We start from the raw sequence: 27888 nt of genomic DNA on the forward strand, positions 1-27888 counted from the left end.
AATCATTTTGTATGAAAGTATACGGTTTTTTAAAGTTATTTTTATACCTTTGGTATAAGTTAGTGGGTAGTTTTTTTTTTTTCCGGTAGACATTTTTGACCCAGTTTGGCCCTGTGAGGTATTGACGAGGTATAGTGTGACTGTTTACACCCGATCGTCATTTTGCATCCGCAGATTTCTAACATAATTTTCCAGGCGACGCGCAGCTCATGACCACCTTTGAACTGTAACGCACCGGACGAACAAAATATCAGCAATATCTGTGTTTGATTGATTTGTTAATTTTTACACTTCGTTCGTTATTTTTACCCAACGGATTGACTACCCCGTCCCGTACCCGAGAAATCGATACACTTATACGAGTACATGTATATATATTTAATTATTCACCTGATCCACTTACGTGCTGTTAATGCACGGGTAACTTTTCATGTAAGCCGTTTTAATGTTCTGCAGTAAACAATGTTGTGAATAACACCCCGACTTGTACAGGAATCGAAGACGAATTCATTGCTTGCACTGCAAATGTCATGACCATTTAGTCTCTCAGCGAAAAATACTTTTTGAACACTTTGGTTTTTAGAGATCCTTTTATAGAAGTTAATCATGTCGTAATCTCTCGCACGAATGGTAAAAAAGAAATGGATGTGTCCCAATGAGGTGCATGGCAATGTAAACGGCTCAGATCGAATATTCTTCACCAACATTTTGGCTCCACGGTCAAAACTAAAATAGTCGGAGATCAAAAGCGCTTATTCATTCATAACAGTGGACATATAAATCGTTGAATATAAATAAAGTATATCTTCTTTGAACAACTTCCGATATGTTAAAATATTTAATGAGACCGTTTAAGCATTCTTACTGTCTGAGAGATTGATTGCAGGAAAAAAAACCATTTAATAACCAATGCATCAATCGTTTTTCTCTAAAATGTAATGCAGAACCACTGCGTTTTGTTCTGTTTCTCAAATTACACATATCATAAAAAATTGTTCTGACTGTGATACACACCGTTAGATAACTATTTATGGTCAGAATAAAATAATAAATAAAACAAAACATATTTTCCGTCGATTACCACCGAATTTAATGAAACGCCGAATCATCAGCTATTATTCGGTAGAACAACTTTATACGAATTTATCGGTATATAATGTATTCAAGAAGTATAGGTATATTTGTAAAATTTATGTCGAAACTTCTGAACGTCACAATTCCATTCATTTTGTACTTACAATGCTGCCCTAAGTTGTACCGTTTCGATTTCAAGAGTAAGACGACAGTATAGAAAATGTCTTCACTTTTGAAATTTAAACAATATTTTAGCAGAATTAGACTATTTTACCGTTTGAAAAGTTCTTTACCACGTTTATCTAGGTCTTTTACAGTTCTTCGATTAATCGTGAATGCCGGTGGCTAAGCGTTTCGTCAAATTCCAAACGAATGCGCGAACGAATATATTATCTCGCAGTTTACTCGTAGATCAGTATTGCACGCTCAAGAACATTATAATGTTTAAAAATATCGAATCGTCGTTGTCCATATGAGCGTGGTTTGAAATTAACTTATTATTTTAACGTTCGAACCGTAATAATAATATTTGTCATAAAGGCAACAGTTATTATCAATTGTCTACGCAACTCACATAATTATCGCATGATAATAATTTAATGTACCGCTTTTATTTAAACGAAATTGTTTGGGAATATTTCAAGGGCCATGCGATTTCGTGTAAAATAATATTAAATAATTGAAATAATGTTGATTGAATAAATAATTCTAAAGAGTACCATCCGGCTGATGACTTTTCTCATCATGTGCTTCTTGTTCCTTATTTTATGTTATGTACATCGATTTTGCTTATTTTATACAATTAATTACAGATTGTAAATTTCTAAAAAAAAAAAAAACAATTATGCGCTCTTTAATAATTATTACGCCGATATTTTTACGTCTTTGCGTTGTTTAAATCGTGAACAGTCATTCTAGGTCGCGTTGTACGTAATACCATTCATCCGGTTTAACAATCATATGGATCTATTGCGTAAATACCGTTAATCGTAACATAATATAAGTCGTTGAGTCGGATCATTATTACTTATGTGCAAGTCCTGCGTTTTTGATTCAATTTACGACCAAAGTAGTCAATTTGATAACATAAATAATTAAAAACTGGGATCTCGTAACGATTCGAGTCTCCGTGTTCGTCGAATAAATGTATCAACATTTTTTCTTCGAATTTTAATTCGCTTTAAATTATCACAATAATAGGCATGAACTCGTTCACACGTTTTCATTATAATCGACTGGCGATTTGATTTTCCAAACAATTATTCGAGTACTCAGACCATGACGGCGACGCGTCTCTGCTGCTCACGACAGATGTTTCGACACTGCTTATCTGTCGGCCAATAATAATAATAATAATAATAATAATGGATTTAATTAATACGTTTAGTCTTGTTTTCAGGCGCACGGATTTACTTCATCATATTATACATAATACAATTAAAGAGTTGCAAATTTTATTTACTTAAGTAAATAATGTAAAATGCAAATTTGCATATACCTGACGATGATTTTTTAATTCGAAATCAGTCATACTTTACAAATACAATAACACTCCAGGCTTAGCATTTATTTATTTCTATGTATACACTGTTTATTTATTTACAAGTATTATATTATTCATGTTTTCGGGAATTTCCCGATATCCACAATGATTTTATTTTGTTCATTGAACCCGTTGCTCATTCGGTTTTTTAGCCGAAGGTAAGCGAGTCGGTTGAGTGGAATCATGATGCGAATCGATATTGTACAGTTAACGAAAAACCTTAGTACTTGAAGATTAAAAATTAATTCTGTTTGAAAGGGAGTTTGATTATTATGATTGTTATTTTTTTAATTTTTTTTTTTTATTAGTTTAACCCAGCTCGCGTCGTAAAAAGTGATTTACTGTTATTACTGCTTTTACGATTTTCAATAATCATCGACCGCAGTTTTGTTACAAGGTTCACCATGATACACACGTCGTGACGCGTGCCTGCCTCGACAAGTGAATGCATTTGTTAACCCGCGGTTTATTTTACGTATTACATTACAAATTCATACGGTAATAATGGATTAATTTGCATCGTGACGACTAACCGGTCGATCGTTTGACCGTGACGGCGAAATCGGTCGAACCGACGAATGCGCGTCCGTAATGTCCGTCCGAGATCCGTTCGACCGTCTCATCCGAAAACAATGGTCAGGAAAAAATCGTATTCAACTATTATTATGTTTCGACAACCCCCTCATCACTGCTCTTTCAAACATTCGAGTAGTTAGTACGCGCACCGAAAGTTTCGTAATGCGATGAATTTTTCAACCGGAAAACTTTCGGTAAAATGTTATTCGGCTATCTAACGTGCGATTCAAATAAAACACCGGCGGTGGTGGTTTAAGACGAAAACATTTAACCGGAAAATTTGTAAATGCTTTTTAATTGCATCCCTTTGGAGGGTGTTTATATGAAGTGTTGCCTATACGAATTATTTTTTTTATTAAAACAAACAATTTAGTACTGAATATTAATTTTGCGCGGAATACACTATTTTACCCGATGAACATTGCATCCGCTTTTGATTTTCATTCTTCAATGATTGATTTATGTGTTTGAAGGTACAACGACGTGCTTTTTATTTTCACCATAGCGCAATAATACGTACAGAATATATAATCCATTTACATACGAAACATCGAAACACAATGTAATCTAAAGAGGCGACAGTTTATGTTGTAAACGTGGAACGTGGTTTAAACAGTAATTTAAACGCGAGAACACGATTAATTAGAATTAATAATCATTTATCAATAATTCGTACATGTAAAAAATCTTGTACCGCTGCAACCCACCTGTGCTAGATGAAACTCCAACGGTCTTCTCGGCGTTAATGATCAACATATAATCGCTCTTTTGAAAACAATTTTTAGTCTTATTCCACATGCAAACGTAAAAATAGTTTGTGTATTACAAAATGTTGGTTCCAGACTATAGCTATACCTCATATATATATATGCCATATAATTTACGGCAAATATTAAACAGTTGTACGCGATTATGTTTTGTTGAAAACGAAATTAAATAATTACAATATTGCCGTAACAGTCGAAAAAAACACCAGAAAGTATGCTCGTATGACGTGCGGTGTGAAATATATTCTTAAAGCAACGGAAAGACTATAAGAACTGAACGTGAACACATGGCATTATCTAGATATTATGTTCCATTGCATTGTATAATGGGGAAAATAATGATAGCGGAAACAAAAGAATTAATGCTACCGGCTTCATTGTTTTCTCCGCACATGAGTAAATAAAAACACTTGAATTCAAAAACGACTGAAGATTAGTTCGATATTTGTACTACTGTTTTTTCTTCTCTTTCTTTCCGCAAATGGTACTTAAATTTTCTAGTGTAGGTACGTATAACCATTTATAAAGAACAATGTGCGTAATTTTTTAAATATAATCAAGATTGTTCGATGCGCACGTGTATCATATTGGTCAGTATTATTACGTATATTATCACAAACCACACTCTTTACAATAATATTATTATGCGTTCGAATATTACATACTGTTTTAGTGCCGACGATACAGCTGTTACATTTTTAGTTCATCAACCCGTCCAAGTACGTATACATGGGGATAGGGTGGAAATATTTTCAATTAGCAAATAAATATACATAATTACATTATTATTTTAATTGATAAAATTTTACAGTATGCGTGTGTACAAAATGTATAAAAATATATTCAAACTATAATAATTATAAATAAAAAAAAATGATTAAATACAATTTTAAATCATAAAAAAGTCTACCTGTGTGGTATTCTGGAATTTATTTAATAATTATTTGTCCGATGTTTATCGGAATCAGTGCCGGATCTAAGAAAACTGACACCTGAGACTAATAAAATGAAACACCCTTACGTAGGTGGTTGTACGGGGTGTGTTCATGAACTATTTAAGAATGCCTGTATACCGACAGTGCTTGGGATAAGCATACCCACTTGTTTTCCCCTAGATCCGATATTGATTGATATACATTTTTCAAAGTCATTAGTCATCTGATTTAATTGAATTCGAACACTCAGAAGCAGTTTTTGCAAACCAGAATTAATGTAATTAAGTTTTAAAAATCTTTCAATCAATTGATTTTTGATGTAGTCTAAAAATGGCAAAAAACACTGAAAATGAACAGTAGTTGTACATAAAATATACATAATCTTATAGTTAATCTTTGTTATTGTATGAATATGTGATCTGACTTAAAAAACTTTGAGGTGGGGAGGTTGAATTCCCAACCCCTCCCCTGTACACGGGCTTGTGTCGGTTTAACATTATCGTTTTGAAAATGAATTACTACAAATACATGATAATGCGCGTTCGGGAGAAGAAATGTATTCAACGCAACGGTAACGCAAACAACACCTTGTCACAATGACGCACACAGGATTTTTTCCGGGGGGGGGGGGGCAAGATAAAAATATAATACATTTTACAATTAACAAAATTATGCAAATCCTTAATATATTTTGACTTAAATAATAGCATTGATAATAGAATAGACTATTCTATAATCAATGATACTAGGTATTCAATACAAGCTCTTCATACTTCAAACTTGTAAAATATGTAAATTTTAACCTAGACATCGGAGAAAATTTCGGGGGAGGGGGGGTTACAACCCTTTCCCCCCTGCCTTGTCATTGCGTGTTAGAACATGTCAAAACGTTTTGTTCATTTCCATTGGTGCATTCAGTCGCAACACGTGCTCCAGGCGGTAGATCTCGGTTACGATTCTTATTCACGCATTTGCTCCCCAATATACTTATTTTTTTCAAAGACATAGATTTCAATAATCGGATACAGAGTAACCAATATTTTTAATTTAACTGCCCATAACGCAGCCTTATTCTGTACAAAATCCAGAAGCATGCAAATTTTGCGACGTCCATCTTGGATGGATTACAAAATTCCACTGACTGGTATATACACGCACGCTTAACGTGTAAAATATGAAATCCATGTGAACAATGATTTAAAAACGCGCGTTTAACGCTCTACGCGTGAAATTTGCCTTATTGTCGCGCATATAAGCCTAACCTAACTACTCGTATAGTTAATACGTCTGACGACAATTGCGATTTGAATGTATAACAACATACACGTATCGTAGCCATCGTCCGTTCGGTGAACTCCGATCGCGTGCGTACCAATGGTGGCTTTTAGGGGGTGAGGCTACGGGACCATCCTTCCCAAGACATCTTAGTCTTTATTATGTAAAATAGTTTCATTGATGTATAGTTTGTGTAACACGTAATTATATGTATGCATGTAATATAGTATGTATTTGCATCATAGGTTGACTAATTTTACTATAGTTTGAGTACGTATGTATACATACCAAATAATATTGCCCCCTCTCCAAGTAAAGAACTAAATCAGTCCCTGGTGCGTTCAGGTGTTCGTGAAAATACAAGATTTGATGACCCATTACCGGGATTGCGCAGTGCACGCTGCATCGAGGTCCTTGCGTTGTCTAGAAACTTCTCGTCCTTAATGCGGGCACGTCTTGAAAAAATTATGAAATTGCTACAATCTGATTTTTGTCTAAAATCTTCAGTGCATAATGATATTACACTACGCCGTCACGTTGGTTTCGTTCAAATGCTCATGATAATAATAGCACGACATACTACTTTCAACGGGATTAATATCATAATGTCATAATTTACTAACGTTATGTGATAATATTTGATGGCACATTATTTCTAGATTATTTTTGACATCTCAATGATGATGACACTTTAATAATAATAACACTTAATAATGTTCTATGAAATTTTTATATTTTCATCATTTTTGCGTATGCACCTCATTCGTTTTTACTGTAAGTCGCTTTATTTTTGTCCAATCGATATATTTTTAAACTTTATTAACTTCGTACAATAAAAAATATATAATGTAAAATCGTAAGTATCTATTTGAAGAAATCACAGTTTTTTTACAGTATGTATCCGGATCAAAATGTATGTATTTAGATAAATGTAGTTAACTTCAAATTCTATTCGTGTCTTCATCCGGTATTTTATTTTCATTATTAGCTATACCTAAGTCTAACTCTGCCCAAGACCTTTGAGTTATAGTATAATATTTATGGTGGATCAAAACAATGTGCGAGTAGATGAAATTTGCGTTTAGATTAAAATTAAAACCCGTTTCGGTAATAATTTCTGTATTTTTTTATACGCTGTCAAAGCGTGCACGCCCAAGTGTATTTTAAGTGCTTATTTAATTTCCCAATTACGAGTTTATAATAATATTATATAGTACATAGATACGCAATAAAATTAAAAATTATTACAATTTTATTTTGGCGGGAACCGTTATTTATTGTTGTGTTACGAACATGTTCGTAGTACATAGTATATACAACGAAAAATCGCCTGAATCGTTATGAGTTACTTGTACCTGGGTGATAAATATTATAACACTACTAACAAAGAACAAATACAACTTACAAGTACGATCGTTTCGAAGTGATCATCAGAATAATATATTTTTATTTAGAAATGTTAGTTTCAAAAGCCGCTCTCGACGTGTCCGTATTAGGAATGAATCCTTATCACCCTACTAGTATCAATTGGATTTTTCAGTCGCTCAACACAAGACTTTTACGGAAATGTCGGGAAGAAACTGCATTGCTTTGCAATGGCGTGGGGAATTCAAATATTTTCTCATACAAGAATTTGAGACGATTGTTTTCTAACGCCCACCCATATACCGACGAATTCAGGAGAAGCGCTCACTGCCCACCCGTTGGCTGTTATAATATACATGAATATTGAACATTGGATTTTTATCAAGTTCTTACAAGTTGTCATTAAAGGGAGCTTATATGATTATATAATTAAATTATTACCTATTAATCAATAGATATAAAATGATTACATTGGCAACGGAATTTTAATAACCCTTTTTCCCATGCCACTGGTGTTTTGTACCTAAAATCAAACGCTTGCGAATCGATCCAGACGGGTCTACACATATTTTTGTATCATGAAATCGCAGTGTGTGTAAATTCTGTCCGATCTCGGTGCTTTTCTATAAAATCGGCAAAACCAGCTATAGACCTGAGCTTCAAGTTTCGGTCGACTGCAGTCGAGTGCCAAAGTCTGCACGCGGCTACAAGCACCAGTTTCGGTCTCGTGACGACACCAGCTTAACCGAGCCACATGATTTGTGCACGATCCCTGGACGTCAAACCGATGGCGAAAAATCGCCGCACGGAAACCGCTGCAGCAGCTATACGCACGTACACCGTGATAGTGTACGCAATGAGGAATCTTGTTTGCTTGCACGAACGAGCAAAATATCATACGTATTGGATGTTTATAAATAAACACTGTGCGTAATGCGTAGCCGATCAGAACTTAGGGTTTTATACTACGCTGTGCATAACTTCGACACAGTAGATTATAGAAAACGTAGACTATGCAAGATTAAAAACTCCCGAATTAGTCGTTAACGTAAAGTGTTTCGCAAAAATAAAAAAATAAAAAAAATAATTTTTGACGATAAAAACGTGTTGGGACTCGGAAGTCAATGTTGTATAAAGCCATCGTCGACATGCAAATGTTTTGATCGATCTAGTTAACCTCTGTAACTTAACAACGTTTTCTTGCAGTTAATTATTGACGGTTTGACGAACATGGCGCTAATAACTGTCTGTTAAATATAATATATATGTTCAGTTGCGGGTAAAAACTGTTGATTGGAATTGGTAGAGAATTCGATACTTATACACCATTACGACATGACGATTACGTACAATTCGTTTTCGTCGTTGTGTATAAACAAATAGAACCAAACTGAAACCCTTGAAATGAACTACGAGTGGTTACAGGTACGTTTGATTGGTTTGATTGACGTGGAATAGAATTTATAGTTGGTATTAAATGTACACCGGTTTGTAAGTAAGCGTCTGTATTCGAAGTATGTGTGCTTAAGAGATCGGTCGTTTAGTTAAAAACGCCCATGCGATGGAGACTGCCGTTGGCAACACGTTGTCCGCTGATCAACAGTAATAATACTAATAATAACGTGTACACGACATATATTATAATAATATAATGCGACATGTGCGTTATGATATACGTATATTAAAATACGGCCGACCGGCAATAATGTCCGATTTTAAAATATATTTTAATATATTGTATACAAGACCCGGTGAAAATACATTACGGGTTATTATACCGAAAATACATATACGTACGCGATACGACGTATCAGCAGCTAATGTGACAATTATTCCGGGTCCCTTCGAGGTCACAATAAACGATTCCTGCGGTATGTGCATGTGTTATTATTGTAATCATACTTAATAACACTTTTTTACGCGTTCAATTTCATAACTTTATTGTCGGAGGCCGCAGCTCACGCTAAACATACAGTGCTATTTTTTTATAAAATTATATATATGTATGTATAATGTACGCTGTACAGTCTACGTATTACAATAATAATAAATTACGACAACTGAACCACTGCAGTTTCAGTTCGTGAAATATTATTTACTGCACCGATAGCGTATAGACATTGCTCTGAACATTATTGGGTTAAGAATAAAATAATTACGCGGTCGACGATTTATCGTTTTAACAACTACGCCAACTAGGATGCGCGTACGGTTACGTTTGCTGCGTTTGTTGATCGTAATCTCGTTGCAAGATCTGCACAAACTCGCCGTCGTCGATGGAATCGAAAAAATCCAACAAGTTTACGATACGCGCACAGTTTATTTTTCTGTCTCAGTGTTACTCAATCGGGTTAGAACGTTTCGGAAAACGTAATGGTTAACGTTTACAATAAAACGTAATACTTTGCAGCCAAGTGCGTTCGGATCCGTATTACTATGAATGTACGCAAACGCGTTTGGTAAACATCGGTTTTATTTCACGCCGCGAGAACCATGCAAACATTGCACATGTTCGCGAAATCGAATATACGAGTCCACGATATAAATTATTGACAAGAACGTTGAAAAGAAAAAAAATGTCTACATTCGCTAGCCGAGGTTACACGCGCGTTCATTAATCGCACGGAGGGTTGGAGCAACAGGTGTTCCTCAGGAAAAACGTTGTGAAATACACCGGGAAAACGTTCGGTTCCGACGGAAGAATATTACACGTTTTTGTTCGAACAGGTAAGCGTGCGTGTACAAGTGCGAGGGAGCGGACCGAAATCATCACGACGATAATGCAAACGATTGGAAGAAAATCCGCGCGATGTGCGGACACGCCGACGATCACGCCGCAATAGAAACTGTTTTATTTTGTAATGTGCGAACGGTTTTTGTAATTGAAAGTCGACCAAGAGAAATTATTATTGTTATTATCCGATACGTTACAACATATTGTCCGAACAAATGACATTCGATTACGATGGCAGTAACTATAATAATAAAAATAATAATGGTAAACCGTCTTTACCATCGGTTCGTTGTCCGAATCGTATATTATTATTTTGTTCGACGCTACAGCCGCAGAATAGATTATTATTATTATTATTATTACTATATCATTTCCATACACATTACAACGCGTATTTCGGCGACGTTAGAGAAGGAGACAAAAAAAAAAAAAAACTATGATTGTTGGAAAATTATATAATTGACGCGGACGATCGTCGAAATTTCGTCGTAGCTGCACTTATTGATTATTGCGACCGATACAGTCCCGTGTCGCGTCGAAGCAGTTATACTCGTCTTATAGTCATGCAGTTTTGAGTGTCCGACGAATTCGAATCAGTTTCTCAGTTCTGTTGTAAAATTATGATTATAAAATGGGTATGACCAAGTAAATATATGTATACGTACAACGCTCGACAGACGACCGACGTTGCGTAAGGTACACACGAACTCGGATTGTGGCCCGAGGAATAGGAACAAATAAAATAATAAACCATTTGATAATATCATTAAAATAATTATACAGATACAGTATGATCGCGTTTCCAGCGATCATCGCGTCACCATCGTTTTGCGAATCGTGCAGTCCGCAATTTCACAGCGGCTCAACTATAACCGCAGCATTTGTTTATTTTTGAGTTTTATCACTGTTGAATATCTCGCAATTTTATACATGTTATATATTTTTGTTTATATATATTTTTAAGTGTTTCCGTTGTTCTTTTATTTCTCCATACGAAAATAATAACTATAATCGCGATCCGCCCACCATTTGTCCATCTGTCGTCATACGCCCGTAGATAGCCGTGGTCTTGTTCGTTCGATTTGTTTCGTCGACCGTTACGACCGCGCATGCGTGGATGACAGCAAAAACGAGATTATGTGCACTACGCCCTAGGGTATAATTTGGGGGGGGGGGGGGAGCGAACCATGACAAATGCCCAGCTCCGGTACGTTTATAAAAATCGACAACACTTTATCTGACGACTGCTAAAATCGGTAAATCCGTATCGCATACTCAGATGATAATCTTTTCTCTTTGCTGTTCGGCAAGATATCGGAAAACAATTCGGCTTCTCGGCTGGTTATTGGTGAATGCTTTTTCATCGCCCTAAACGCTTCAGCGGAACACCTACCGAAATCCTGAGACGTATAGGGACTTATCTCGCATCGAACGCTTTTACCTATATAATGTGTACTGTTTTTTTTTCCTTACGGCAGCTGTAACGACGCCCCTAACTACGCCGCAGACCTTCGGTACGCGTTTGCGCGCGATGGAAATAGGGTTGGATGGAATACGATCATATGTTGCTCGACTGCTGCCGCAGCCGGGTTGTTCTGATCCGATTTCACATCAAGATCCGACCGAAGGTGTAATTTTGCGGCTTTTCCGCCAACACATGCGATATTATCTCGCCGCGGACCAAGGTCCCGCTGCGCGTTGCACGACCAACACTCCTGGGGGGTTGTCCTGGAACGGTGAACCGAGAATCCGCGGATAAGTCAGCAATGCCGTCGTTCAAGTTTCCGTACTTCTACGCAGATGTGTCGACAATCGGATTCCACGACCTAGACGACTCGCGCGAAACAAGTGCCAAAATGCGCTCCGAGAACCTACTCGAAACTCACTACTATCCGAAAACCTTTGATTTTATGTTGTACAATATCCGTTGCGGACGAATCGATTCCATCGCATAACAATATCGTTTTTTCGGGCGATTGAATAAATCGCGCACGTTGACTCTGCGTCGACAATCGACGACGGACATGGAAACGGGAAATATTCTCGTGCGATAAACGTGAGAGAATGTCATTAAAACTTAAAGGAATAAAAAGTGTTTGTAGCCAATAAAACGGAAGAGGAGGGGGAGAGAAGAGTACAATTAAAACGATTTAACGTGATGTTAGTATTGCAACGTGTACGGGAATGGACGGATAGAAATTTGAGTAGAACACTATTACGTACATTTGTTCTTTTTGGCAACACGATTGCATATGAAATTGTATGTATCGTTGTTAAATTTATTAATTTCACCGTATTATACCTAATAAATATAGAATACATGTAGTAACAAATATATACTAATAACAGTTCTATAATAATTCATAAAAAAAATTAATAATAAAATAATAAATATAATGAGGACAACTAAATAAAAGAAATGTAATTAATAAATAAATAAAATCAACGGTTTATATTTGAATGAAATTATTGTTAATAAATTATTTGAAAATGCTTAAATTTGGATTCCCTGACATCCCATAACCTACTACTTTCACTGAAACTCGGAAAATACCGTATAATATAACGGAAATAACGACATTTCGTTATATCTGATATATTTGATACCATTAACAATAAACATGGGTAATAAAAGCGATAAAATACAAAGTATTTATTAACATTTTTATGTTCCTTCGTATAGGCCTGTGGTATACCGATATGAAAATTGGCATCAACGTTCAAAACTTCGTACGCAATCGCGAAAGTTAAAAATCAGGTAAAATCGTACGGAATTTTGTAGCTAAAAATGGTATCGCCGATTACGAACGTACACAATCATGTTTTAACCAGAAATTTCATCGAAATATTGTGCTTACACACCACGTCCGCGGTTAACCGGAAAGTTAAGAAAAAAAAACATCTAAACATACAAAGTGTGTTTGCACCATCGGAGCACCACGCGAGCATTCGTTTCAACTGAAACGGTTTTCGGCTGTTCGAAATATCGTACGATATTGTTCTCAGCGCACCTGACTTACACGCGCCATACGCTCACCAGAATCGAGAAAAACGCCAAAGAGATTTTGTCTCGTCCACGCCGAGAAAATTGATAAGGATAGTAGTAGATTTCCTTCACACGGACAAAAAATGATTTCGCAACTCTGACGTGTGGACTACTACGGCACGCACGACATTCGTGACTGAACACCACAACGACGCACGCACGCGCACAAACGCGATATTCAGTCAGACACGTCGGAGCTTTCTTAACAACGTAGCGTTTCGTCCTCCATTATCATTTTATTTGTTTTTTTCTACGCAACACGGAGAAACCATCGAAACAAAATATATTCTAGAAGAAAAAAATAAATATCGAATAACAGAACCGGGAAAACAATCCGTGCAGAGTAACACATATTAAGATTTCTCTACGAGTTTCCAGATGACCCGACCTTTCGTGCCCGTCAGAACACTCGCACGTCACATACGTTGTACCGGTAATGTTTTTCGTGTTGCGCATAAAAATACACTTCGCTCCACGCGGACACCGCAAAAGCCGCGGGTCGTATTTGTCTGTTTGTATACTGTATGCACCGATGGAAACCATTTGCGCCCATCACACCTTTTTTTATAACCCATTTGCGCCCGAAATATTTTTAACAAAAATGTGTTAAACCCGTGCAACGTTGCCAAATTGTATTCTGGAATACAAGCAATATAAGCAATTATAAAGTTAAAACTATTGTACATAGTGATGGGCATAATCGAGTGAAAATAATCGAGTTACTCAATTATTGATAACAATCGAGATACGGTGCCCGGCCGCCTAATTGTACATATTATTTACCAGTTTTAACTATTTTTAATTTTTACGTTACACTCTTATCGATATTATCGAATATGTTCCATTTTATTTTAATTACACTTCATGACGACTCTCACTTCTCTCTGTATATGCGTAGTGCAACTTTACTTAAACTATAAATTTTTAACTAGAGTATTATACGTTGTTCAACTTAGAAATCCTGGATTTAATGTTAGTTATTATCATATTGACTAATTTTTTTAAACCCAAAATGTTGAAAAAATTAAAAAATTTAAACTATATTACTTACACAATTAACTTTAAGTACTATAATTTATGTAATTATGTATTATATATTTATTATAATTATACTGAACTACTTAATTTAAATATTTATTAAGATAAAAATAATGTATATTATAAAACACAATAGCAACGTTGGATGCGAAATGAGCGCGTATACGGGCTATAAATCGACAGGTAGTACCTTATCTTTCGGGCGCATTTGTCCACATCCCTCTGGTCGCCAATGTACTACTCTGGGGCGCAAATAGGGTACAGCCGTATGCACTTACGTGTCCGACCTTTAACTAGGTAAATGTTTTATTGCCTCCAACGTTTTATCGTAAACTGTCTATATTTCACTGCCAATGCAATGTTAATTGTCATTGTCGATGTTATTCGGTATACGAAACGACAATATGGTTTTACGGAGTATTTACATTATTTTTCTAAACGTAGTAATATACCGTTTTGAAAACATAACATATTGTTTTCTGGTCGATTTAAAGCACTATACTTCGGTATTCAAATATAATACTTAATTATTTTTCTGTAAAATAAAAAAATTAAAAAATGAATATATTCAGATAAAAAACATCAACGTTACGGAAAATCGTATTCTAGAAATGAATTTTTTCTCATTATTTATTTATTAAATTGATAATAAATAGTTTTAATCATTATCCTTATGCCGATCGAAATAATAATAAAAAAAAAAAAAAAAACAGAATTTCGTTACCATAATCAGATGCGATGGATATTTTTTCACGGGGCACCCTGCGTAACACTAATTAGTGCTAGTCCGCACTTGTAAGCCCACTCGCTCGCGATTAGCTATAAAAATCCATCGGGACGAGCAATACAGTACCGATTCGGAGAAAAAAACTTCTTGGTAATTTATCGGAACACTTAAAACTTTCGATCTCGTCGTCAACGCTGTGACCGGTAGGGGGAGGGCGTCCAGAAAACCGTTTTTCGGTTCGGACGTAATGGTCCGCAATGGAAATAAACGAACACGGGCAAGCGTGCGCTAGCCGTGGAGTAGAATGAAAAAAAAAATAAAAAAATCATAACGCTGTAACACGTACGGAGCTCGAGGGACTTTCTCCGCGGTCTACATTACGAACACGAACGGTTAGACGGCCGCGCGTTAAGCGTTTGTAATAATATTTGCACAGCCGGTCCGTTGTGTGCGGTCAAAACGTTATGTACTGTTAAATTCTTACCGCGATTGTTACGTGACCGTGTGAGCTACGGACGTCCATTACGGGGCGCACGGAGATTTCTACCGAACAGTTCGATCGCATCGGTTTGTGGAGTGCTTTGTCGTGAGGGGAGTTTACCTATTAAGCTTAAAATTACCTTTTCATATATCAATTGCGCTTTATACATTTTACACCATCAAAGGAAAACTTATTAGTTAGTTACTAACCGATTTTTTTTTGCGAATATTAATATTAATTGTATAATATATTCATATTAATTGCATAATATATTGTAAGATTTCTAGTATTTCACTACCTTTGCACTGCTTACCAGCCATGAATCAAGGGGAGCACTTAACTCGTGACCTATAAGCCGCGTCATAAAGACATTAAGTACCTAATAAGATTTTGATTTTAAGGTAATCATGATGCGCAATCGGTATATTGACCTTAAAATAAAAATTTTGTTTTAAATGCAATTGGTCCATGCCCGTCACGGGCCCCGTGCGCTCCGCGCAACAAAAACCGCATTCGGCGGAGCGGTTCACGTCACCCAGTCCGATTGTGGTTAAAAAAAATAGAACCGCCGGGAGCACCACGATCTACGTTAAAACAACAACGTACGCCTCGCGCACGAGCTGACGTTATATATTATACTTGCAAATAAAATACCATTGACTGATCAGAGAATAGTCAAAACTTCTGTAGCGATTTGTTTGAAATTTGTAGAAAATTTACATATTACTCAAGTATAGAGTGTAAAGATAAAAAAATATGTCGGAGCTTACATTTTTAAGTGTTGAAACAGTATTTTTTAACTTTTTGGTTAGATGAAAAATATTTTATTTCGTTAAACGTGTTGATTGTATTGACATTTACGTAAATGAATACTGCGTAAAAAAAAAATAAAAATAAATATATTTAGAATACTTCAACCTAATTTTTATTTTTTTTTTTCACATAGAAATACTAATAATTGCTTTAAAATAGTAAAATATTTCTCGGGTGAGGCCTGGTAATTTTCTATGTGATATAAACGTACGCACCAATATGGTAAATAAATGGTAAATAAATTATCCTAAACGTGCGCAGTACCGTGGGCAATTATAATAGGCCGTCTAGTGGGTAAGTTGTTAAAAATAAACCATTTAATTGTCAACGTTTAAAGCGAATGTAGAAAAAAAGTAAAATTACGCACAAGCAGCAGCAACAGCTGTACCCCGCGAACGTTTTGACAAGACCTGTGCCTAGTCCAATGGCTTATGGGTCCGTAGATGTTTTTGCTCAAACCGAAACTCATCAAACGTTATTTTCTATTTCGAACGTTATTGCGTGTAACACGTAAATATTTTACTCGGCTATCTCATTAGAAAACTTCTCGAGAGAAAGAAATAACCGCAAAAAGTACAATATCACTTGATTATTGCAATTTATAATCGATTAAACGAATTTCGTCGATGATATCTTGATGCACGACTATTCCAAGCGAAAAGACAGTTTACCGTCAACGTAGTAGTTTCTGAAAAAAATTAAGTTTTCCGAATATTCTAGTTATGTTTTCATAGCACCTCGTCAGAATAATCGAGCAGACCAACGATTCTCAAGTAAATGTAGAGTCTTATTACAATATTTGTGAGTGAACACAGATACCAAAAAACACGTCGAATCGTGTACACTGACACCTCTCCTCTGTGAACGAACGCCTTAACGGATCTATTTTTTAGAAAGGGAACATTTTCACTGCTTATCCACAGGGAAAACCTTTAAAAACGGATCTCTTAAATGGCATGTTATTTTTTGATTTTGACGATTTCTTTTCTCTCGTAAACTTAGAATGATCTTAGAATTTTTCGACAAAAGATCAAGAGTGCCCTGTATTCAGAGGTTTCGATATAGTTACACGCTTTCATATTTTGCATAAGAGACATCGATATCGTTGCTCACCGAGGAGAACAGTATCGGTATAAAATATTGTCGTACCGTATGACTGAAAGGTTCACATAAATCATAAAAGAAAACACCGTAGGGTTGTGAGTCACTGTTTAGCAGAATTATCTCACAACGTGACTTTCTTACGATTAGGTATACGCGTTTGATAATGACTTTTCGGGTATTTTAAAATAGTACGAATATGTTATTGAATGAACATGTTTATTTACGTTTACTGTAAAATCTATTGCGTATGCATGTACGGTATTTTTCTTAGGATGTCGTAAAATTCACCTTAAGATTACGAATATTTTAATATAATAAACTCATATTTTACTTATTTATAATTTACTTACTCAAGAGGGCAGTTTGCACATAATTAAAATGTCTTGAAACGGAAAATTATACAAACCATGATCATAAACGAGTAATGATTAGAAAAAAAAAACATCAAACCGTACTGTTTCACGAAAACATTAGATGGTTTTTTTTTTTACGAACCGTAAAAATGTTATTCTTCATACAAAGCACCTGACACGCTACATATAATATAATTAAGTTTCGCGATCCTATAACAGTGTATGTACAAAAAATTATTGCTCTTAACCTCTGGAATGTATAATCATACTTGTTTTATGGAGTATACATACTCGTTTATATCCAATCAGGATATAACATTTTAATGGATATTTTAACAGACGTATTATATTAATAATAATAATAACAACGCTGTTTTAATCACTTCCGAGCGTGGAAACTTAACGAATGGGCGTGATTCAGTAAATAAATTGGCGTTTAAATGCGTATAAATATGAACGTATACGTACCATAATATTATCTACTACGAGTGAAGAATATTGTAAACGATTTTCCTTCCCACTGACGTAATGTTGTACACGAATACAAAAAAAAAAACATAAATTTTACTAGACGGCGAGGAAAAATCATGATTAAAATATAATTTACATCATTATATACCGTATACTATGTAAATGTTAAGGTATCTCTGATTTTGTTTTCATTAAAACACCTTGAATAATATCCTCTTCTATTTTTTTTTTTTTTTTTTAACGAATAACGAAACATTGATTTATATAACTTCATTCAAATGAGTCATCGGTATTTATGTTCAAATGAGTCTAACGAAAATATGACTTAATGCAGTTAATCGCATAATTATTGTAAAAATAATATTATACATGCGTATGTCGTACATAATTATACGCTCGTTATTATCGAGTCGACGACATTTATTGCAATTTCGTGTACAACGATGTTTTTAAATCAGATTACAATCACGAATACAACCTTTTATAAAGACAGTGTATTGGATGCGGCAGTGTGTCTTCTTGAATTCGAAGAAGACAAGCCGCATTGGTAGGATGAGAACGTTTATTTCTCATCGTGTTTAATGATCGTTATTTGCACAACGATTCGAAAGTGAATAGAACATTTAAAAAACAATGATCTTGAATGAAGGTCGGTGAAATTAAATAGGTATTAATGCGTATTATTTAATACCTATTTAACATAAGTGTAGTTGAATATCAAAAGTTTCACGTAAAAAAGAAAAAGGTTGTATCATCAATATTCACTATTTACTCGATTCAATTGATTTCAAACGAAAGTCGAGCTAAAATAAAAATAATGATTATGATATTTAACTATTTATATTTTTACAAAAAAAATAAACAAATAAATAAAAGGTATAATTTGTGTTCATAAGTAATAATGTTCTATTGACAAACTTTGAATATTACTTTGATGTTCGAATGAGAAAGAAATAGTTGATAACCCTCACATTTGTAATTGAAGGTAAATGAAAAAAAAATGTTATACAGCAATGAAAAAAAATAAAAAAATATTCTTATAGATCTGGTAAAATGTACGAAAACGATATTAATCTAATTTTTTTTTTCATATAATTATTACCGAACACATTTTGAAATTTTGGTGACGAGACTTCAATAATTAAAGCAGTGTTGGGAATAGATAATGCAAAACGTATCTAGATAAAGATGAAAGATAATATGTCAAAACTCATCTTGATAAAGATAATAAATAAAAAAAATAAAATATCTAGATAAAGATAAAAGATAATTTAATTTTTATCTAGATAAATTTCAAAAATTAAATTTTTTGGTCAATATTTCATATTTTTAATAACATTTATAAAGTATATATATAATTTATGAATATACAATTATAATTATTATTATCAATAGGTACCTAGGTGTTTAATGTTTACTGTAGTAATGTTGTGTACCATAAAGCAGTATTTATATATAATGTACAATAGTTAATGCTAGTTAATCACTAAAATGTTACACAAAAAAAAAAAAAAAAATGAAAATGACTCTGTACGTATCAGGATGAATACAGAATACATAAGAAATTATTTTAAGTTAACAATATTGTTTTCCATGTAATCTTAATTTGATGATTTTCATTATTCTATAAGTAGTTACGACTTTACGGGTTCCAAGAGTGAAGTATTGACTATTCAGCGTATGAGTTACATGTGTATACTAAAATCAAATACCTACTATATTTGGAACTTTCACGGAAAAATAAGAAATTAAGTTTAAAAATACCAAAAATATTTTCCCGACATGAAAATACAAACGAAATGTCATACCAAGAAATAATAATTACTTATTAATAATAAACGAATTATGTTGTGAATACAAAATCTATCTATAAATATAAAAGAAAGTCGGGTTAGTTACAGAATTTATAATTCAAGAACGGCTGGATCGATTTTGATGATCTCTGATTTGTTGGATTCGTCTCCGTACAAGAATAAAAATAACTCTTATCTTGGCAAGAATACAAACAATTATCTAGGAAAGTAAAAATTTTATCTTAGATAAGATAAAAGATGACAAAAAATCTATCTAGATAAATTTATCTAGATAACTCCAAACACCGATTAAAGTCGTGTAACTAATTTAGTAAAAACAAACAATGAATGGATAGTGAACCATTTTACCACCTACGTTAATTTGTTTCATAAACGCAACACTTATAATAGTCATAAAACCAGCATGTGCAGATTGTAAACAGCGTGTTAGTGATAATTGAAATTCGGTAAATATTCCTATACACGAATGAATTGTTTTAATATTGACGTTGTTTTAAAAAAAAAAGTTTATAGATAAATCCATCTGTTCGAGAAATACACTAATCCATATGGACACCATATCTTTAGTGGAAATTATATTTGATCAAGATTGTTTTGAAACGCATTATTTATTTTCATTGGTCCCGTAATATTTCGTCTTTGACAGCTCTTTGTTATATAAGATACGAAGGTATACTATACATTTGTACTATTCGTAACAAATAACAACTAAGCTGTTATAAACGATCTTCTTTGAGTTAAGAATGCTAAAATGAAATAACTTAGGAAATCATAACATTATCATAACAATTTAAAAAACAAATGCAAGCGTGTTTTTCACGCTAATAAATTCTAACTAGGTACCCGCTTCGGTGGTAACATTTTGATAAGTCGTATTTGCGGGATGCAATGGTGTGCAAATGCATCCCATGCATTTTTTTCAACATACTTTTAGTATAAATATAGATAATTTCATATAACTAATAACGCGGTAAATTTTGATTGTAAAGAAATTAAACTAGTACTATTGGAACTACTGTTTTTTTTCTCAATTTTTAGAGATATTTAAGTTCTAAAAAGTTAGACTAGGTAATTTAAGGTTTTATATAAATGAAAGATTCATAAGCTGCTATCACATTAAATGTAGAAACCCTTGCTAATGAAATTATCAAAAAAAATGTAGTCAAAATCAAAAAAATAAAAAAAAATATTAAAATTTGTATTTCTCAATTATACGAGCGTGTATTCTTAGATATTTAGTCTAGGAGTAAATTAATTTTACACCATTCTATTTACATACATTATTTTACTCATCGTTTAAATTTATGTTTAGTAATTACTCTTCAAGATAATTCTGAAACAGTTAATATTTTTGATACAATTCAAATATTTATAAATTTACAAAGAACAATCGGTAAGCTACGAGTTTTGTCAAAATTAAAAAAAAAAAAATTAAAATATGTAGAAATACTTAATTTTGAAATATTGGTAAATACAAGTGGTTCATACTATTTGACATCGATTAAAACTTAGATTTACAGAATTCAAAGAAACAGGTGAAATATTAACAGACAAAACCACTGATAAAGGCGACGAATCTATAAGAATTACATCACGTCGACTTTTATGGCAAATATCCACTAATAGATACTTGAAAGAATTCATTGTGTTTCGTGTGAGTTATTATCAAATAAATTTGTGCTACGAAATGCAATTTAACTCATATAACCATCCTGAAATTACCTTCTCGGTGGTAGAAATGAAAACAGTTGGGTTTTACTTCAAGAAAAAGGCATAAATATTGCACATAAGAATAAAAGAAATATTAAAAGTGGTTAGTTATCAGGAGAAGTAGGTCAACAAAAAGTTAGATGATTGCTATGTACTGATAAAAGTGGGTAAAAACCGAACAATTCTACTGTTACCTTAAATTTTCCACATTGATTTCGCATCCCACAAAAATATGAACAATGATGCCCCTGGCAGTAATTACACAAACGTCTTGTTAACCGACCAACGCTTAGACGTAGAACGACGTAGAACGGGTTACACGGATAGGTTAATATTTTAATATCGTATACGGTTAATATCGGTACGAGGATCGCGTACGGTGCAGTAAATGAATAAATAAATATACAAAAACGTGGCCAATAAAAAAAAAAAAAAACCGGAATAAATAAACGAAAGATTTCAATTCCTAATCTTGGCACCGTTCGTCGGCCCGAATTCGTATGCTATTATCATTCATTGTTACGCATTATTATTATGTACTATAATTCTTTGCGAACGTCCCGCGTCCAGTGACCTAAACCTATCGCCAGAAAACCGTCCGCGTCGTTCTCACCACAGTCGTGTTTTTATATTCAGCCCCGTCCAGGAGATTTCGAGCAAGTCCCGCGCACGTTCTTACGTACACGCGAGTCCTGCCCGGAAGAGTTGTACCAGAGCCGGGCGCGCGCGCGCTTAAAAGTATCGCGTAAATGAATAGACAAAAGCGGTTTGACCGGTGATTCAGTGCGGTGCACGTTAGAACTATATCATGCATGGTTTACGTGAGGTCGAGGACAAAGGTCGTTGAACTTTTACGTGGATATAATGTTACGCTGACAACACCCACCGGAGAAAACCGATGCCAATTTACGATACGTTTATAGTAAATAATATTGCTGTCCAGGTACACCCCACCTGCTCTCGTGGTCTGGTTTGAAACGACACTGAAACCGGTGACCGTCTGCCGTGCCAGCGACTCGAGCCAAACACGTTTGTGCAAGACAAGAAACACAGGTACAAATAATGTATTGCGTATAGGTTGATAGAAAGATGAGTAGGAAGATCAGGTAAAGAGAGAGAGAGACAGAGAAATCTACCGAAAAAATGTAAATCGAATACAAATGTTTTAGGTGCACCGGTGTGCACAAGTCTCGGATCCACCGGATAATAAGATGACAAGACCAGAATATCAAGAATACAAATTCGTGCGATTAATTTCGTATTTACGAGACGCTTTTTCTCCGAAATAACACAAAACAATAAAATATATGAACACTTCGTAAAACGACAGATATTGAAAGTTGTATAGAAAGTGTTTGTTTTTTTGTTTTCGATGATTTCCAAAAATTACGTTTTTATTTTATTTCATTATAAAACAATTAATTTCTTCGGTGATAAACACAGCATAGTTGTCGCTCCTTAAGTACTTTTGGATAATTTTAACGTATCACGTGCAATTTGTATATGTGTTGTTAATATAACATGATTATATTTTTATAATTATATTATAAATACCACCTAATATTGTAGATATTTACCACAGAATTAATATTGCGAATTCTAAATATTTATTTACTACATTATTGTTTATTTATGTGAAAGGTTTCTAAGTTACAATAGTAGAGGATATGATTTTTTCGATAAGCTACCAAGGAATACGTTTTTGTGAAATCCGGGAAGGGATTTTTTTCCCCGAGAACAATGCGTGCAGAATATTAGATTTATTTTTTAGTTATTTTTGATTATTTACAAACATTGTTATGATATAAAGAGGACTAAGTCATGTTTGTAACTGTTTTTTTTTCTCCAAAATTATGGTTCGTGAATTAAATTTCATCGATTATACACTAACGAAATCGCAAAGTAAAAAAAGTTTAATTTTTAAAGATTATCACGTGACAGGCATTCAACGATCTTACAATGTTACGATAGGGTTTAAACATTGAATTGAAGTTAACGTGGTTGTAAAAACTCGATTTTCATAGGAAACCTGCGATAATCGACATTTAAAAGATCCAAAACACACGTTATTTTTTTGTCATTCAGCCAAATTATTATACTATCGAGTAAGCAGTAGGTAAAATTTAATTGAGCAATTGAATTTATTGAAACATTATAGTTAGTACAATATGGTAAGAGTACCGTTCAACCATAACACCGGCTAATTGTTGGACGAACCATTTAACTATGTTACCAAGCCATGATTCCTATGTCATGTACGAGCGTATATTGTACATGTACTATATTGTCATGAAAAAAAAACGGGAAAGAGAAGGAGAGAGATAAAAAGATTTCTGAACAATTTTCATCCATAATATTTGCATAATATGTTAATACAATCATTCAACGTAACGGTTTAATTACGTTAGAATAACACACTAAATAGATGTATTATATTATAATACACATTTAATCCGCAGTTTTTTTTCATTACACATTGTATATAAATCCAACGTAATGTATTCTATTGGATTCGGCACTTTTTTTTCTTTTTTTTTAATATGTACTTGTCATTTTACACTGTACCTATGTATTATGTTTTATTGACCCTCGGAAAACCGTCAGAGTCTGTTAGCATATAATAGAATAATAATGGGTGGCTGACCTGACATTCGACGTAAATTTTTTTCACCGAATGATTTTGGTTCTATAAACAAATCGTATGTTTTGTATGTTTTGAACGAGTTATTCGATCGAAAAAGGGTAATGTTTTAATCGGATAAAGCACTGCAAAGATACATTACGACGTTTATCGCGAACATTTTTTTTTTTTTTTAATAATAAAACAAATGACCCATGTTAATGTATAAATAAGATCTAGTGGAAAATGACCACAATTGTATCTATTATACTATTCGTAGAGTGTTCATTTTTCACCACCAATGATCTACTGTATGATTTTTTTTAAATTTTTTTTGTTTTTCACTAATAATATATTTTCAATGTAAAAAAATCACTCAAGGATAATTAAAAATAATAACATATAAAAATTGTTTGAACTCAAATTATTTCAACTTTTGTAATATCATATTGTATAGAAACTTATTTATTAAAAAAAAAAAAAAAACGTATTTATGTGTAAACTGCGGTGTTATAATAACAATGAATTTAAATCTGTAACTATTAGTTTAACGTCAAGATTACTTGGTTTTTACATGAAAAATAATTTTGTATGTTATTATTATATTTTATTATTTGTATGTTAATAATGTAGTATTCAATAGAAACATTTCGGTCGATATAGTGTTGACAGTGATAAACACCGAAAATATTAAAACATTGATAGTTAAGGTTCTTTTTGAGTTTTATATTTACATAACTTTCCCAGGTTTTGAAAATCAAATTATAATATTATGGATACCGTGACAAAGCGTTTTTACAATAATATTCTCCATATAATTATTCTGCAAATTCGCAACGAAATTCGCAACGAAATTGGCTACGTTTTGCAGATGTGAAAATATAAAAACGTAGTTTTTCGGAAAATTTTAAAAAGTTATTATTCGCTAATGATTTTAAGGCAAAAACGTGTGAACTGTTTATCAGACTATTATATATTCTAATGTTGGGAATTTTTAAGTACATAAAATATTTAGCTTTTAGCGTAAAAACTAATCAATTAATTTCATAGGTACATAACAAGTTAAATTTGAATTGAGTAGTTATTGTAATATTTCTTAAATTTAATAATATATTCAAGTAATCAGATTGGGAATTAATAAAATAGGAGAAAAAATAATATAATACATTAGAAATTAGTAAGGATAGTATACATGTAAATTGTTATTTTACTCTTTCGATATTATCATAAGATAACTTTTTACCATACACTATCGAATAATAATTATAAAGTAAGGTAATTATTAATTTTATCGTATAAAAGATCCCATTAGATATTAACGTAAATCTACAAAATAAAATTATAATTAAAAAAAAATCTAGTAACAGGAAAAAATGCGATACTGACACTTCCATAAAATGACATAACACCAACGATGATTATTAAGGTATATTAATTATATACAAATTTAATAACGTATGAGTTCTTACGCTAAAATATTATTGATACAATATCCGAGTCACGTAAACTTGATTTAAATCTCACATCGAGGAAAATATTGAATTAATATTTCATAATATTTTATTGTGTAAGTATCTATTTGTGTCCAGATAGATTGTTTATACTTTTTAGGTTTTGATTAAATCGAGTATTTGTTATTTGAATAATAATAATAAATTGATGTTTGGTCCATGATGTTTAGACAAAATCTATTTGGAAGAGTAAATCTGCTTACGTATAAGTAAGGTTGAACATAGATGGTACGTACCTAGGAAATTAATTTTTAATTTCTCAGTGAACCCTTTGGTTAGTATAAGACGAATAACTGAATGCAAAACTTTAAAATGTTACATTTATAGTGCCCTATAAATTTGTCATGGTAATTATTTTAATATAACAAGTCTATTCGGTGTTTATATGCTCATTTCTATAATTTCCAATAGTAAAATATTTTTAATATACGATTCCGATAAATTCAAATAATTGTATATTATCAAAGTGATACGAGCCCATTATAATAAAATCTAGACATTCGATAACGGATATTTTAAAATTTGAGTATTTCAATTTTTTTTTTCAAAAATAAATTATTAATTATTAATTAAATCTATAAACTTTATAAAAATGCAACATGCTTGTGGAATGTGAAAATAAATCCCTGCGAAATTCCGAGAAGATTGTTGTTTAATTAAAAATGATATTAATTTTTTACAAATTATATAAAACATTGCATGAACAACTACCAATGATATTGTATGATGAGTTATTAAAATTTAAATATCGATTCGTATACGTCGTAATTGTCCTTCGAAACAGTATGCATACGACTGTCTCAAAGTTCTGTATATTTGACAATCACGATTGAAATTTCCAATATTTTAACTATTTGAGAACAACACCATTCGTCATAGGTAATTTATTATTCTCTTTTAGAGTGTATGTAGTGCAAATAATGATTTTATTTTAATCTTAAAAATCACTGGACGGTAGGTACACTAATGAGATGTCTATAAAAAATTCCAAGTTTCTTCGATTGACGATTAGAGGGATTGAAAAATTTCGCGATTCATTCGCACGTCGAAAATCGACCAAATTACTAATAATTTGTACATCACAATTAGCGCTTTTTAAACGTAACTTCTGACCAACAATTTCGTTTGAAACCTGTTAATATATTTACCGCCGTTCGTTCGAACGTGATACGCCGCATAATATTACACACGGACATTTTATTAATATATTTAAACGGTAACTCGCATACGTTTTTCGAAACAAATATCCGTGCTCTATCACGTCAAAAACAACAACAGACAGTTGAAAATCTCGAGAAAAACGAGAAATTTAATAATACTATTAAATGATATACTCACGCGTGTATGTATCGTACGTCGGTTAGTCGTGTCCAGTAGTAGTTATCCAGCAGCAGTCTCGTGTAACCGTCCAACAACAATGGAAAACATTTCACCCGGACCGGTGAATTACTACTGAGCGTACTCGCGGCGTTAGGTCGCGCGGCAGCCGCCACAGAGACACGGTTCTGTGAAAACGGCGGACGGCCCAGAAATCGGAGAGAGAGAGAGTGAGATAGAGAGATTTGAATAATGTATAATAATAATAAAAAACGCGTTACAGGCGGTTGTTTCCGATTTTTTTTTTTTTTTTGCTCTTTTCCTTTCCTTATCGCGCGCGTATTCGGTGTCTAGTGGTTATTTATTTTGCACGCGTGCAGACAATGGTCCGCTCGCCGCTGCTGTCGAACAGCGTTTCCTTTCCGCAAACGTATTCCGCTTCTCCGTACGTTTTGTACGCGTCGCCCACATACTGTCGTTGCCGACCCGGGATGAGATACGTCCAAACCGCGTACATTGGTCACCGGGGGGTCAGAGAACCTAACCTAACCTAAACTAGCCCCGATACGTAACAGATAATAAACAGCTTTGCGTCCAAAGCCTCTAAACCTAAC

General features: G+C 33.4%; 1 protein-coding gene across 2 annotated transcripts in view; it reads right to left on the reverse strand.

Annotated features, from left to right (window-relative positions):
• Positions 1 to 27431, reverse strand: part of LOC112681773 (glucose dehydrogenase [FAD, quinone]) — a 48826-nt gene extending 21395 nt beyond the window's left edge. For both annotated transcript variants that reach the window (XM_025552086.1, XM_025552084.1), the window contains exon 1: positions 27296 to 27431. The gene's annotated coding sequence lies outside the window, so the exon portion shown is untranslated. The remainder of the gene's footprint in view (positions 1 to 27295) is intronic.
• Positions 27432 to 27888: the final 457 nt, after the last annotated feature.

The sequence above is a fragment of the Sipha flava genome, unplaced genomic scaffold, assembly GCF_003268045.1.
Source record: "Sipha flava isolate LNK unplaced genomic scaffold, YSA_version1 197_pilon_pilon, whole genome shotgun sequence".
NCBI lineage: Eukaryota > Metazoa > Arthropoda > Insecta > Hemiptera > Aphididae > Sipha > Sipha flava.